We start from the raw sequence: 13,040 nt of genomic DNA, 5'->3' as shown, positions 1-13,040 counted from the left end.
CTTAAATTCTCAAGGTCATCTCAAATCCTGAAAACTCCCTGCTTTCTGTGATAGGGAAGGAGTTTTGCTAGTAAATAGTTGGACTAAAATCCAGGTAAATGCTCTAAATCTTCATCTTCTGATTCTTAATTTTTTTAATATATTGCCAACAGACAGTTTAATCAAATCTAAACATGTGCTAGAAAGACCTGAGAGTGTTTTATAATTTGTTTTTAAAATTCCTAGGTAAGGGCGCCTAGGTGGCCCAGTCAGTTAAGTGTCTGTCTTCGGCTCAGGTCATGATCTCACAGCTTGTGAGTTCAAGCCCCGCATCGGGCTCTGTGCTGACAGCTCGGACCCTGGAGCCTGCTTCGGATTCTGTGTCTTTCTCTCTCTCTCTCTCTCTCTGCCCCTCCCTCGCTCACACTCTGTCTCTTTCTCTCTCTCTCTCTCTCAAAAAAATAAATTAAAAAAAACATTAAAAAAATAAAAAAAAATTCTTAGGTAAACTTCATTTGCCAATTTTACATTCTTCTATTTATATTTTTCTTTGTTTTGTCTGTCTTCTTTTCTTTCTACAAATTCCCAGGGACAGTCCTTAAAAAACTATTAGTCCTATTACTTTGTTGGAGGTAAGTTTATTTCCACCGCCCTCAGGTTTGTGGATGTCTAGAGTGAATCTGATGAGGCTGATTGTCTCCTATGGCCAGAGGGGGGTCATAGCAAGTGATCTGGTACTGGCCAGGCCCCACTAGTCACAGTGCCTCCAGTATCGTGACACTAAAGCCCTTGAGCCACTGCTTGGTGTTTCTACAGAGCCACAGCACCATGGACTTCAGACCAGTTAGAACATCATCTCTTTTGTCCTGATGAGCATAGATAGTATCACGTTTTACTGGCCATATAATTTTAGAAAATAAAGATGCAGGTAAACAGTTGGATCACAGGAGCCCTTGAAAGTAGACCATCCAAGTAACGATCCCCAAGGCTAATTCTTGGGGCGGTATGTAATTCTTTTTATGATGTATGTAATTCATTTTATTAGCGAGTAGGAGATAATGAGAAGTAGGGATGCTGCTCCCTGAGCTATGCTTTTTATTGTAGTCACTGTCCCCGATGCGTGAATAGTACAGCCTACTCCACGCATCAGAGAAGTTCCAATGCCAAAGCATGTATGAATCTGAAAAACAACCCAGTTCAGAGGCCAAGTCTGTGCTCCAGATACATGGCAGACTCGGGAACAGATTCCAATGGGTTTGTCCAAGAGCATGAAGAGCAGGTAGGGTTGTAGAGGGTGGGGCACCAAATCCATGACCCCCAAAGCCACAGGCTGAGCAGCTGCTGGGCCTGAGGGTCACCAGTCCCCCTGCAGCAGTGGTTGCCAGAGTCAGGGAGCAGCCCTAGGAGGCCAGCAGCCTTGCCTGCCTCATGCCCACAAACTCCACATGAACCTTTGCCGGGGAACCTAGGAGGTATGGTCCCTGAGCTATGTGTTCTTTGTTCTTTTTGCTTCATTCCCTGCCTTCTTTGGCTTATTGAGTACTTTTTACGATCTCTTTGTATCACCACTATTATCTTATTAGATACATAATAAGAACTCAAGAAACAGAACTAATAGGATGTATGTATTAAAAGATTTATTCTGAGGAATTGGCTTATGTGATGGAGAGGGCTGACTAGTAGGCAATCTGGATGCTCAGACAGGAGTTGATGTAACCTTGAATCTAAAATCTGTAGTAAGGACCAGCAACTGGAAATTCAGGGAGGATTCTTATGTTAAAATCTTGTGGTAGAATTCCTGTTTCTCCAGGAAACCTCAGTTTTTGTCTTAACGCCTTCAACTGATTCGGAACACATTCATCATCGTGAGAATCCCTCACATTGCCATATGTTAGCCATACCCACTTCTCTCCTGCCCCACCCTCTTCTTAACCCCTGTCAACCATAGACCTGTTCTCCATTCCCATAACTGTATTTTCAAGAATGTTATAGAAATGGAATCATACAGTATGTACCTTTTGAGATTGTTTTTTCTTTCCACTCACCATCCAGGTTTCATTATGTCAGATAATTCTAACATTTTTGTGATTATGGTCTGGGTGTCCATTGATTGTCTTTTTTATATTTATTTATGTTTTATTCAGTGTGGGATCTCCCTGGTTCTCAGTATGAGGAGTGATTTTCAGTTGAAATCTGGACATTTTTATGTTATGTTCTGAGACTTCGGGTATTATTTAAAATTCTGGTTTAGTTAACTTTTTCTGACACTGCTTCATAAGGAAGGAGTGGGGATTCAAGATGGAAATAGAAATTCAAGTTGCCCACTTGGCCTTTGTTAACAACTATGGGAGTGAAGGCTTTGTTACTTTTTGATGAACTTTCAAATCTGAGCTCCCCATGTGGAGTCCACTCACATTGTGGTGAGGATAGGCTCATACCACTGATTAAGAGTCCTGAATCTTCCCTAGGGCTGCCATGACACCAGTGGGGAGTAGTTCCTTGTTAAATGCTGGCTGGTGTGGGATCTAGGCTGTATGGGCTTCATTAACTCTGGGGGCAGGGGATTCATTACTAGCTGATGGGAATCAAAATCCTAACTTCTTACTTGACCTTCTTCAACACCACCTCAGGAATAATGACAGCCTCATAAGAATGGAAGTCTAGCTTTGCCACTCAGCCTGTGCTGCTCTGGTTGGGCTGTGGCCATGGCTTTTTCTTTATTTTTTATTGTAGTAGATTGATTATTGTCTAAAAGTTTTTGGTCTGGCTAGATTGACTGTTCCTGGTCTCTCGGACAGAGAAAAGACACTTTGGTGTTTTGTTTTGTTTTGTTTTGTTTTTTTGTCTGCATTTTCTGGGATTTCTAAGCTATCATCTTCTTCAGCTCCAAGTCTGGGATATGAAACAAAAAGGAACTCACCACCATGTTGCCCCTTGGGTCTTGAGATCCTTGCTGGTCTACCTTCTGCTACCTTTCAAAGTCTTAAAGTATTACACATGCACAAATACACACACACACACACACACACACACACACACACACACACACACATCTATCTATCTATCATCTATCTATCTATCTATCTATCTATCATCTATCATCTATCATGTATCTATCTATCTATCTATCATCTATCTATGTATCTTTCTATCTGCCTACCATCTTAGGGATCTAGGATGGTATCTGTCTACCATCTTAGTTTTCTAGGGCTGTCATAACTAAGTACCACACACTGGGTGGCTTAAACAAGAGAAGTTTATTTTCTCATGGTTGGGGAGGCTAGAAGTTTATGATCAAGGTGTCAGAAGGTTTGGTTTCTTTCTCAAGAATTGTAGATTGCTGTCTTATCATTGTGTCCTCACATTGTCTTTCCTCTGTGCATGTTTGTGCATGCATATGTCTGGTGTTTGTGCGCCCAAATTTTCTCTTCTTATAATGGTACCAGTCAGATTAGATTAAGGCATGAATTCACATATATATGATTTTTGTTGTATTTAGAGAAATAGGGAAAAGTACGTGTACTCCATCATCCAGAAATAGAAGTCCTCCTTGTTATTGGTTTTAATGTTATCACTTTCAAGATCTTATTACATTCTGGCCTCCATTAAATCTAGTGAAATGTCAGCCATGGTTTTTAGTTGTATCTGTCTTTGTAATATACATTGTTTTTTTCTTTTGGTTTTCAGCAGTGTAAATATACATGTCTAGATATGGTCTAGTTTGTGTTATACTATTTTGCATTTGCTGACCTCTTTGTAGTTTATATTCTTAACAAATTTTGAAAATTTTCAGCTCTAGTATCCTGAAATGCTTTTTCTATTCCATTTTCTCTTCAAGTCCTTTTGGAACTCCCATTACACATCACAGATCACTTGTTTTTTCATCACAGATCATTGAGGCTCTTTTGTTTTCTTGTCATTTTATCTCCATTTTTCACATTAGATCATTTCTATTGAACATTTTCTGCATACATTGATCCTTTCTTTGGCCATCTCCAGTCATCTGTTAATCCGTTTTAGTGAATCTTTTATTTCAGATATTGCACTTCTAAATTCTAAATTCCCATTGGGTTATTTTTATATTTCTCATTCCTCCGCCGAGATCCTCCATATATTCACTAATTTTGACAATAGTTTCCTTTTGATCCTTGAATATGCTTTAATAGCTTAAAGTTCTTTTTTGAAAACTCCACTTCCGGGTTATCTTGGAATCTCTTACTGACTTGTCTTTCTCTTAAATATGGGCGACATTTTTTTTCTCATGTAACTAGTAATTTTTATTGTATACTAGATATTGTAGATAAATACTTACAGAAACTCTAGATTCTACTATCTTTCTCTGCAGAATGTTGATTTTTGTTTATCGGACTGGTTGGCTGTTAAACTTGAACTATGGAAGCTTGGTTTTATACATTATTAGAAAAGATCTGGGGGCATTTGGGAGGCTCAGTCAGTTAAGTGTCTGACTTCAAATCAGGTCATGATCTTGCAGTCTATGAGTTCAAGCCCCACATTGGGCTCTGTGGTTGCAGCTTAGAGCCTGGAGCCTGCTTCAGATTCTGTGTCTCCCTCTCTCTCTGCCCCTCTCCCATCTGCGCTCCCATGCTCTGTCTCTCTCTGTCTCTCAACAATAAGTAAACATTAAAAAAAATTTAGAAAGGAAAGATCCGTTTTGATTTTATCTTGGTTCAAGATAAGTATTGTAGTACTAGTATGTCCTTGATAGTCTTAAGACATGATGGTGTGGTATTTCCCTGAAAAGAACCCAAACTCAAAATTTTATCTTCCTTCTGTAGGAAGAAACTGAGATTTCTGCCCACTGAAGTCACCCTTCCACTTGATGTTTTTCACTATTATCATTAGAATGTTCTCCATGTATGCACAGCTTAGGGAAGAGCCAGTAATTTGAGGATAGTCATACATAGATTTGGGGAATACCCTCTTTCTTTCCCCTAGGGTTTTTACAGTCAATTTTCAGCAACTCTGGTAGCCCTAATTCTGTTCTGAGGCTACAAGCCACTGAGACAACAATTTTTCGCTTGTGTTCTAGTCACCTCTTGCCATGTGGACTGGAATATGCTCTAGAAAAAAAAAGTGGAGCTCACTTTAAGATATAATTCCCCTTAATTTTATGTGTCTATTCATTTGCTCTCCCATGCCTTCGAATAGTTATTTTTAAAAATATTTTGTTTGGCTTTTTTATTTGTTTTCTGGGAGAGGGTTAAGTTTTACCAGTTACTCTACCAAAGCAAACTCTTTAAATTTACATTTGTAAATAAAGGAAAACAACCTATTAATGAATGGTAAGAAGATAGAATGGAACCTAAATGATAGTAATTTACTGATTTCTTAGGATGATGCATGAAAAATGCCTGCCACTGGGTCTTTGGGTTTTAACAATCTGATTTTGTTTTTATTTGAATAGAGGTTAGGGATATCAAGTCGTTCAAAATAACAATGAAATAAATTGACAAAAACAGGAAAAAAAATCAAAGAAATATAACATTTGGCTTTGTAGTCCCATTCTAAAATCTGATCTTTAGACTGAATCTCACACTAAGTTTGCTAAATCTAAGGCTTCATGGAACAATGTCAGTTCTTATAATCTAAGACTTCAAAGAAGAAATAGTAATGAACTTTTAAATTTTTTATCGGATTCTTGAAAAGTAAGATTTTTCCTCTTATGACTAACAGAATTATTTTATTAATAATAAAATGCCAGGCAGTGATCTTTGTGTGCTGCTTCATTTGGGAAGCATGTGAAAAGAATAGGTTTCTTAAGGTTTGCCCAGAGACTCTTAAATACAGAGAACAAACTGAAGGTTGATGGGGGTGGCGAAATGGGCTAAATGCATGATGGGCTTTAAGGGGGCACTTTCCGGGATGGGCAGCCGGTGTCATATGTAAGAGACGAATCACTGGGTTCTACTTCTGAAGCCGAGACTATCCTTGTATCTTGCAATTTCAGGGCAGTTTTCTTTTACTTTCACACTTAATTTCAGGAGTCAAAATTAATTCCTCCCTAGAGCTATCCCTATAAAATTTGTTCTAGCAAACAGAAGTAAATGGAAATACAATTATCTTCAAAGAATGAAGTAATAATCATCTTAGCCTAAACATTGAATTTCCCAACTATGCCCACATTATGGCCTGCCTTTTCTATTATTTAAACTTAGTCCTTTGTTCTTAAGCTTTCCTTTTCTTACTGTGCTTGCAAATCAATGGAAAGGCTGCCTCTCGAAAGATTAAAAAGTAATTTTCTGGGAAAACACTTTTACATGATTAAGCACTTCTTTTCAAGGTAAACATTAAGCATTATGTGCACAATTATAGTTCTTTAAGCTAAGCTATTATACCCCATCGGGTAAATCTTTATTCATACTTTATTTTTTTCAACCCAACATTGTTTACCAAATAGACCTGAAATATTATGCAATTCAAGTTTGAAATGCATGTTATCTTGAAAAAAATCAATGTTAATTGAATTGGCTATACATGAAATTTTGTTTGCATTTTTTCTCTTTTGTTTGTATATATATTTTTATTTCTAACACTTCTTCCTCCCTCCCTCCCTTCCTTCCTTTTCCTTCCTTCCTTTTCATTCCTTCCTTCCTCTTTCTTTCTTTCTTTCTTTCTTTCTTTCTTTCTTTCTTTCTTTCTTTCTTTCTTCCTGCCTTCTTGCCTTCCTGCCTTCCTGCCTTCTTTCTGATTTTTATCTGAAATACATTTAAAATATTAACAGTAACTCAACATGGTACTGGCTAAGAACTCTTTAGCATTGGTCAGTTTGATCAGATATTTGGATTCTATCTCTCTATGTGGATTTCTGTCTGTAAAGATGGGAATGAGTGTTTATTAATATTTACATATAATATGTATACTTATGTGTATTTCTCTTATCTTTTGATCATATGCCTTTCACTTTCCCTTTCTCCCTGGTTTCTGCCCCCTCAATCTATCATTTCAATTTCACGAATACTTATTTTGCTAGTGACCTTTTTATTTCATCATACTCTGTGAGTAGGTGTTCATCACTTGTGTCCTGTTACAACACAGGTCTTCCTTTCAAATCGAGTATACGTCAGATACGTTTTCCCTGTTTGTCAACCTGATAGAGTATACTGGACTTTCTAGTATTATTTTGTATTAGATTGGTTCAAGAAACAAAGTAAAGGCATGCATTGGATGAGGACACATTGTGTACCTATCCATCTATGCGCTCTTTTGGGGAATTGTTATGTCAGGTTTTCAAGTTTTTATTTTTTTTTTATTTTTTATTTTTTTTAAAAATTTTTTTTCAATGTTTATTTATTTTTGGGACAGAGAGAGACAGAGCATGAACGGGGGAGGGGCAGAGAGAGAGGGAGACACAGAATCGGAAACAAGCTCCAGGCTCTGAGCCATCAGCCCAGAGCCCGACGCGGGGCTCGAACTCACGGACCGCGAGATCGTGACCTGGCTGAAGTCGGACGCTTAACCGACTGCGCCACCCAGGCGCCCCTTCAAGTTTTTAAATATTTATTGTGCTTGTTGCTGCTTCTGCTAAAATGTATTAACAATTTGCAATAATTTGTACCCTGTTAAACTCTTACTGAAGTATATTGGATACAGAGGAGTATAGTTAATGTTTTGGCTCTTATCTCCTGCTAGGTATATTAGTGACTGTTCTGATTTAAAATTTGTAATGGTTTAACACATATTTTATCAAAGACATCTAACAACAATTGTGCTATTTATTTTTAACAATTCTATTAGTAAAATTAAACAACTGCAAAGTTTGACTGAACATGTCTTGATTATATCACGTATCTCTGTCACCTGTAATCTTTGCTCAGTTTTGAGTTGCATTTATATAATGTGACTGAATATTTTTATTAATATGTTATATTCATTATTATGTTATTAGTAATACTGTATTTAATATATTTATGAGAGTTTTCATGCAAATGCCATAGCAATATGGCATTTTTTTTTAATTTAAAAAAAAAATTTTTTTTCTTAACGTTTATTTATTTTTGGGACAGAGAGAGACAGAGCATGAACGGGGGAGGGGCAAAGAGAGAGGGAGACACAGAATCGGAAGCAGGCTCCAGGCTCTGAGCCATCAGCCCAGAGCCTGATGCGGGGCTCGAACTCAAGGACCCTGAGATCGTGACCTGAGCTGAAGTCGGGTGCTTAACCGACTGAGCCACCCAGGCGCCCCATGGCATTTTATTATCTGTAGCTTCCTCAGATTTAGGGAGGGGAAGTATACTCAATTCACAATTATTGAACACCCACAGGTACATACCATTTGTTGTAATCTACTTGTCACAATTCTGTCTGCCAGAGGTAGAAACACATTCACCATCTTTTAAACTTATTGCATCCTTTAAACTTATGGAAACATTTAAGAGGCTATGTGTTTCAGGCAATGCCAGGAGCGGTTCAATTAAAAAATTACACTACTAGATGTTTGACATGGTGTACACTCTAGATTACAGTTAGATCTCATATCTTGATTAAAGGCCTAATCTATTCCCTTTGCATTGCTTCTCTACTGTTCTGTGTTGCCTAGGATGTTAATCCCAAGGGGACAGAATAATCAATTAATGGTCAAGGGACCAGGAGTGGCAACCCTTTTGCAGTACATTTTTTAACATTGGTGTAGACCAAAGCACTGCTGATTTACACAGTTTGTTTACTCTTCTAACCATATGAGCCTATGAACCACAACTATGGTTATGCCTTAAAATCAATTATTCTTTCCTACAAGTACCAGTAGTCTCAAGTGAAGTAAAATTTCTTAGTGTATAAGGCCAAAGATGGACAAGTATGTGTGGTAAGAGAGGGTTTTCCGTAGTTGAAAGTTATCAAAAGAAAAAGAAGTTCTTAAAAAAATGTTTGGCAGATGTGAAAAATGACTATTCGTTAGTATTTCTAAACAATTCTTAAGAAAAAAATGATAAAACTTCTATAAATTCAAGTTTTAAAAATAGGAAAGAAAGAAGTTAGAGTTTCTGTTAAACAGAGTTGGAAATTAGCATCATCCTTACCAGATCATCAGTCATTCAGCTTCTGTTTGCACTCACACAATGATGAGAAACTCATTATCCCATGAGCATGCCTGTACCCTTAGACAAATTATCATTTTTTTTTTTAATTTTTTTTTTTCAACGTTTATTTATTTTTGGGACAGAGAGAGACAGAGCATGAACGGGGGAAGGGCAGAGAGAGAGGGAGACACAGAATCGGAAACAGGCTCCAGGCTCTGAGCCATCAGCCCAGAGCCCGACGCGGGGCTCGAACTCACGGACCGCGAGATCGTGACCTGGCTGAAGTCGGACGCTTAACCGACTGCGCCACCCAGGCGCCCCGACAAATTATCATTTTAAAAATATTTCACAAATTTTTATTTGTGTAAAATTTCCACATATCCATAGACTTATGAGGATTAAAGACTAAGAACAAGCTAAAAATATTATGCCTTATCATAATATAGTTTATTATCTGCTTTTGTTGAAAAGTAAAATTCTTCTCTATTTCTAGCTGCATGAAGACACCAATACTAAATAAATCAGAAAGGAAATAAGCAATCTAAGACTGGGACTTCCCTATTTCATTTAGGTTTGGGCTTGTTTTAAAGTTAAGGTGAGGTTATATACCCCCTTTATTGTGACCTTTCTTTGGATAAAGAATTCCAAAATTTTCTATCCCTTTACCAAATAAGTATAAATATACTAAATGTTAAGACTCTTGTTAAACAAGTTTTAAGAAATAGCTATAAATGTATTATCAATCTTGAAATCTACCTTGTGGCCTTATTTGTTGGCATGTGTGGACAGATAATTTCACTTAGCTCAGTTATTAAACACTTTTTGCCTACTGTTGTAAGTCTCTTTTACCTTTCTTAACTGATTTAAAGTGACTTTGCGGTGGTGGGTCAAACAGTGTGCTGAAGTGGATTATATTGTTCTCCCTTCTTTGCTCATTGCCTTTCATCCATTATTCTCTAAGTATCTGTTCTTTCTTAGAACATTCCAGAGGTATTCTTGTTGGGATTTCTAAAAGGTTCTCCATAAGTAGCAGTATTCTTTTCTACCCAATTCTGAATAATTTAAGAAGTAAACACAAGAATGATAGCATAAGTCAAAATACTGCCTTTTTATTGATAGTGAGCAGATTATGGTAGGATATTTAGGTTTGTTCATTTGGTAGACTAATACCTCCATCATCCCTGCCCTGTAGGTTGCTGGCAACCCTGAATAATTAGACCAGGCCACCCCTCCAAAGAGGCAGCCGCCCTGAAGCAACAGGGGAATGTGTGTTTATGTAGCAGACAGCTTGCTCCCAAGAGGAAGGAAGGCAGAGGTGAGCCAAGCATGCTTGGTTAATCACCTCAGATTTACCCATCACATAAATCATCTTACCTTCCTAATGACAAAGACAGGTGAACAGTATGTTGAGAAAAAATTCCTCCTCAGGGAAGCCAGGAATGGGAGGTGGGGAGAGTGTTCCCAGTTAACGTACTCAATGAAAAGAAATAGTGTGGGGAAGCTTTCTCTACGGTTCACAGAAGCTTCAGAGCACTGTTTTGTTCCAAAAGGCTACTGTTCCAGAGAGATATCAGATGAGGTTAAAAAATGTTAGTTTACCCTATTTTTTAACCCTATTTTAGCTAGTTTCTTCTCTAGGTTATAATTTTTTTTTTCTTCTGGGGGCAGTCCCAAGCACCCAGAATTCCTCAGTAAGTGCCTGGTATTGCCACTGTGTTCCAATACTTACACTTCTGTAGACACTTACTAATGGTAAATTATCTCCTTCACTATTTCCTACTAAGACTACATTTTAAAAATCTCTAGTTATTTATAATGAGTTATTTCTATCATGACTTTCTTAGAGCATGGGAAGTTCTTAGTTGTTGTAGATAATTAGGCATGATACAGAGAGCCAGCCAAGAGTCTTGAGAATTAGCTGTAGATGTCATCTAAGTCCTTTGCTCAGGGTACTCTCAAACCAGACCTATCCTAATCTGGCAGCTCTTTTGACCCTTCTATCAGGGTCATAGTACAACAAAATTGTATCTATTCATTCAGCTTTATAAACTATACTGTTTAAATCATTCCCATTTTTTCTACGTATTAAGTTTTTGATCGTTACTCGTATTTTAAAATCTCTCATTGCAGTTGTATTTCTGTCAATGTCACATTGGATTTAAACATCTCAATATATATCTCTTCATTAGTGCTTATACCATTACTAATGTAAAATGACCTGCTTTGACTGATCTGTTTTACTCAGGGAAGTTGTCTTTTGCTAGTAGGACAGCCCTGCCTTTGCTTTGCATTCTTCGTTTTACCTTTAGCCATTGCACATCCTTTCATTCTTAGATTTCTTTTTCTTTCTTGCCTTCTTTCTCTCTCCCTTTCTTTCAATATATTTTTAAGGTGATATATTTATTTTCAGAGAGAGAGAGAGAGAGAGAGAGACAGAGGAAGAGAGCAGGGAAGGGGCAGAAAGTGAGAGAGAGAGAGAGAGAGAGAGAGAGAGAGAGAATCCCAAGCAGGCTCCACGCTGTCAGTGCAGATTCCAGATGCTAGGCTTGACTTTAGGAACCATGAGATCATGACCTGAGCAGAAATCAAGAGTCCATGCTTAACTGACTGAGCCATTCAGGCTCCCCTCCCTCCCTCTCTCCCTCCCTTCCTCCCTCCCTCTCTCCCTCCCTTCCTCCCTCCCTTCCTTCCTTCCTTCCTTCCTTCCTTCCTTCCTTCCTTCCTTCTTCTTTCTTTTCTTTCTTTCTGATATTTCTTATGAACTGATTATCTTTGCTTACTTATTTTTAAGCAATCTGAATTCTTATCCCAGTGCACCAGACTTTATATTCCCTGGCTCCTCAGTAACTTTCTGATCTCCTGGGCAGATCTGATTATCTCACTGTCATAGCTACACTGGTCTCCTTGCTGCTCTTTGAATACTCCTGACACATCTTCTCTTTAGTATGTACCATTGTCTACCATATTTAATGTTTTACTTAATTTATCTTATTGATCATCTGGCTCCTTTGGTAGAATGCATGTTCTATGAGGGAAGACATTTTTGCCTGTTTTGTTAACCACTCTACACAAAGGACCTAGGATACTTGTGGACTGAATGAATTAAACAAATAGATATATATTTTAAAGATATAATACTTAATTTTGGCATGAATTTCTCTTACTTTGTGCTAATCTAGCTGTTCCTTTCTCTAAATAAGTAGTTTTATCTGCTTATTAACTTCCAGAATTGTTTCAAAGTTAGCCATATGCTTTTTAGCTATATGAATGGTTTCCTCAAAGTTTTTCTGTGAAATTCATAAGCTAACATTATGCTGTGAAGTGTGGAGATTAAAATCAAAGCCTTGCTTTGATACCTCTCAGATGTGTGACTTAGGCAAGTTGTTTAACTTCTCTGTGACAATTTCCTTATCTACAAAGTGAGAGTCCTAATATTTTTTTGAGAATTAAATGAGTATATATGTATATATGTGTATGTGTGTGTGTGTGTGTGTGTACACATTTACAGTCCCTGGCACATCTTAAATACTGTACACTTGAAAACGGTTTTCTTAGTCCATTTGGGCAGATTATACCAAAGGTCACAGACTGGGTGCTTTAAACAACAGGCATTTCTTATAGTTCTGATAACTGCAAATCCAAGAACCACATGCTGGTATATTTGATGTCTGGTGAGGGCCCTCTTACTGTTTTATTCACCTTCTTCTCCATGTGTCCTTTCCCATGGTGGAGAACAGACAGAGGGCAAGCTGTCATGTCTCCTCTTCTAAGGCCACTAATTTCATTCATGGGGGCTTCACCCTTGTGAACTAATTACCTCCCAAAGACTCTACCTCCTAATTCCATCAAAGTAGGGGTTAGGAGTTCAGGAGATGAATTTTAGGGCCCTTAGTCCATTGCAGCATTGTGATTATCATGAAATTGTAAATATCTGGAACAAATAGTAATATTTTTCTCTTCTGTGTGAAAGATAAGAGAATAATCTTTTGTTCACTGGTGTTTTCCCATTCTTTGTTTCTTTAATCC

The 13,040-nt window shown here is 37.7% G+C and overlaps 1 pseudogene; it reads right to left on the bottom strand.

The window, feature by feature from the left end:
• Positions 1-503: 503 nt before the first annotated feature.
• On the bottom strand, positions 504-1,291 carry LOC121030330 (4-hydroxybenzoate polyprenyltransferase, mitochondrial-like; annotated as a pseudogene).
• Between the last annotated feature and the right edge of the window lie 11,749 nt (positions 1,292-13,040).

Source organism: Herpailurus yagouaroundi, unplaced genomic scaffold, assembly GCF_014898765.1.
Source record: "Herpailurus yagouaroundi ecotype Mexico unplaced genomic scaffold, PumYag 140, whole genome shotgun sequence".
Classification (NCBI taxonomy): domain Eukaryota; kingdom Metazoa; phylum Chordata; class Mammalia; order Carnivora; family Felidae; genus Herpailurus; species Herpailurus yagouaroundi.
Note: the sequence above shows the minus strand (reverse complement) of the source record. Positions and strands in the feature narration are given on the sequence as shown.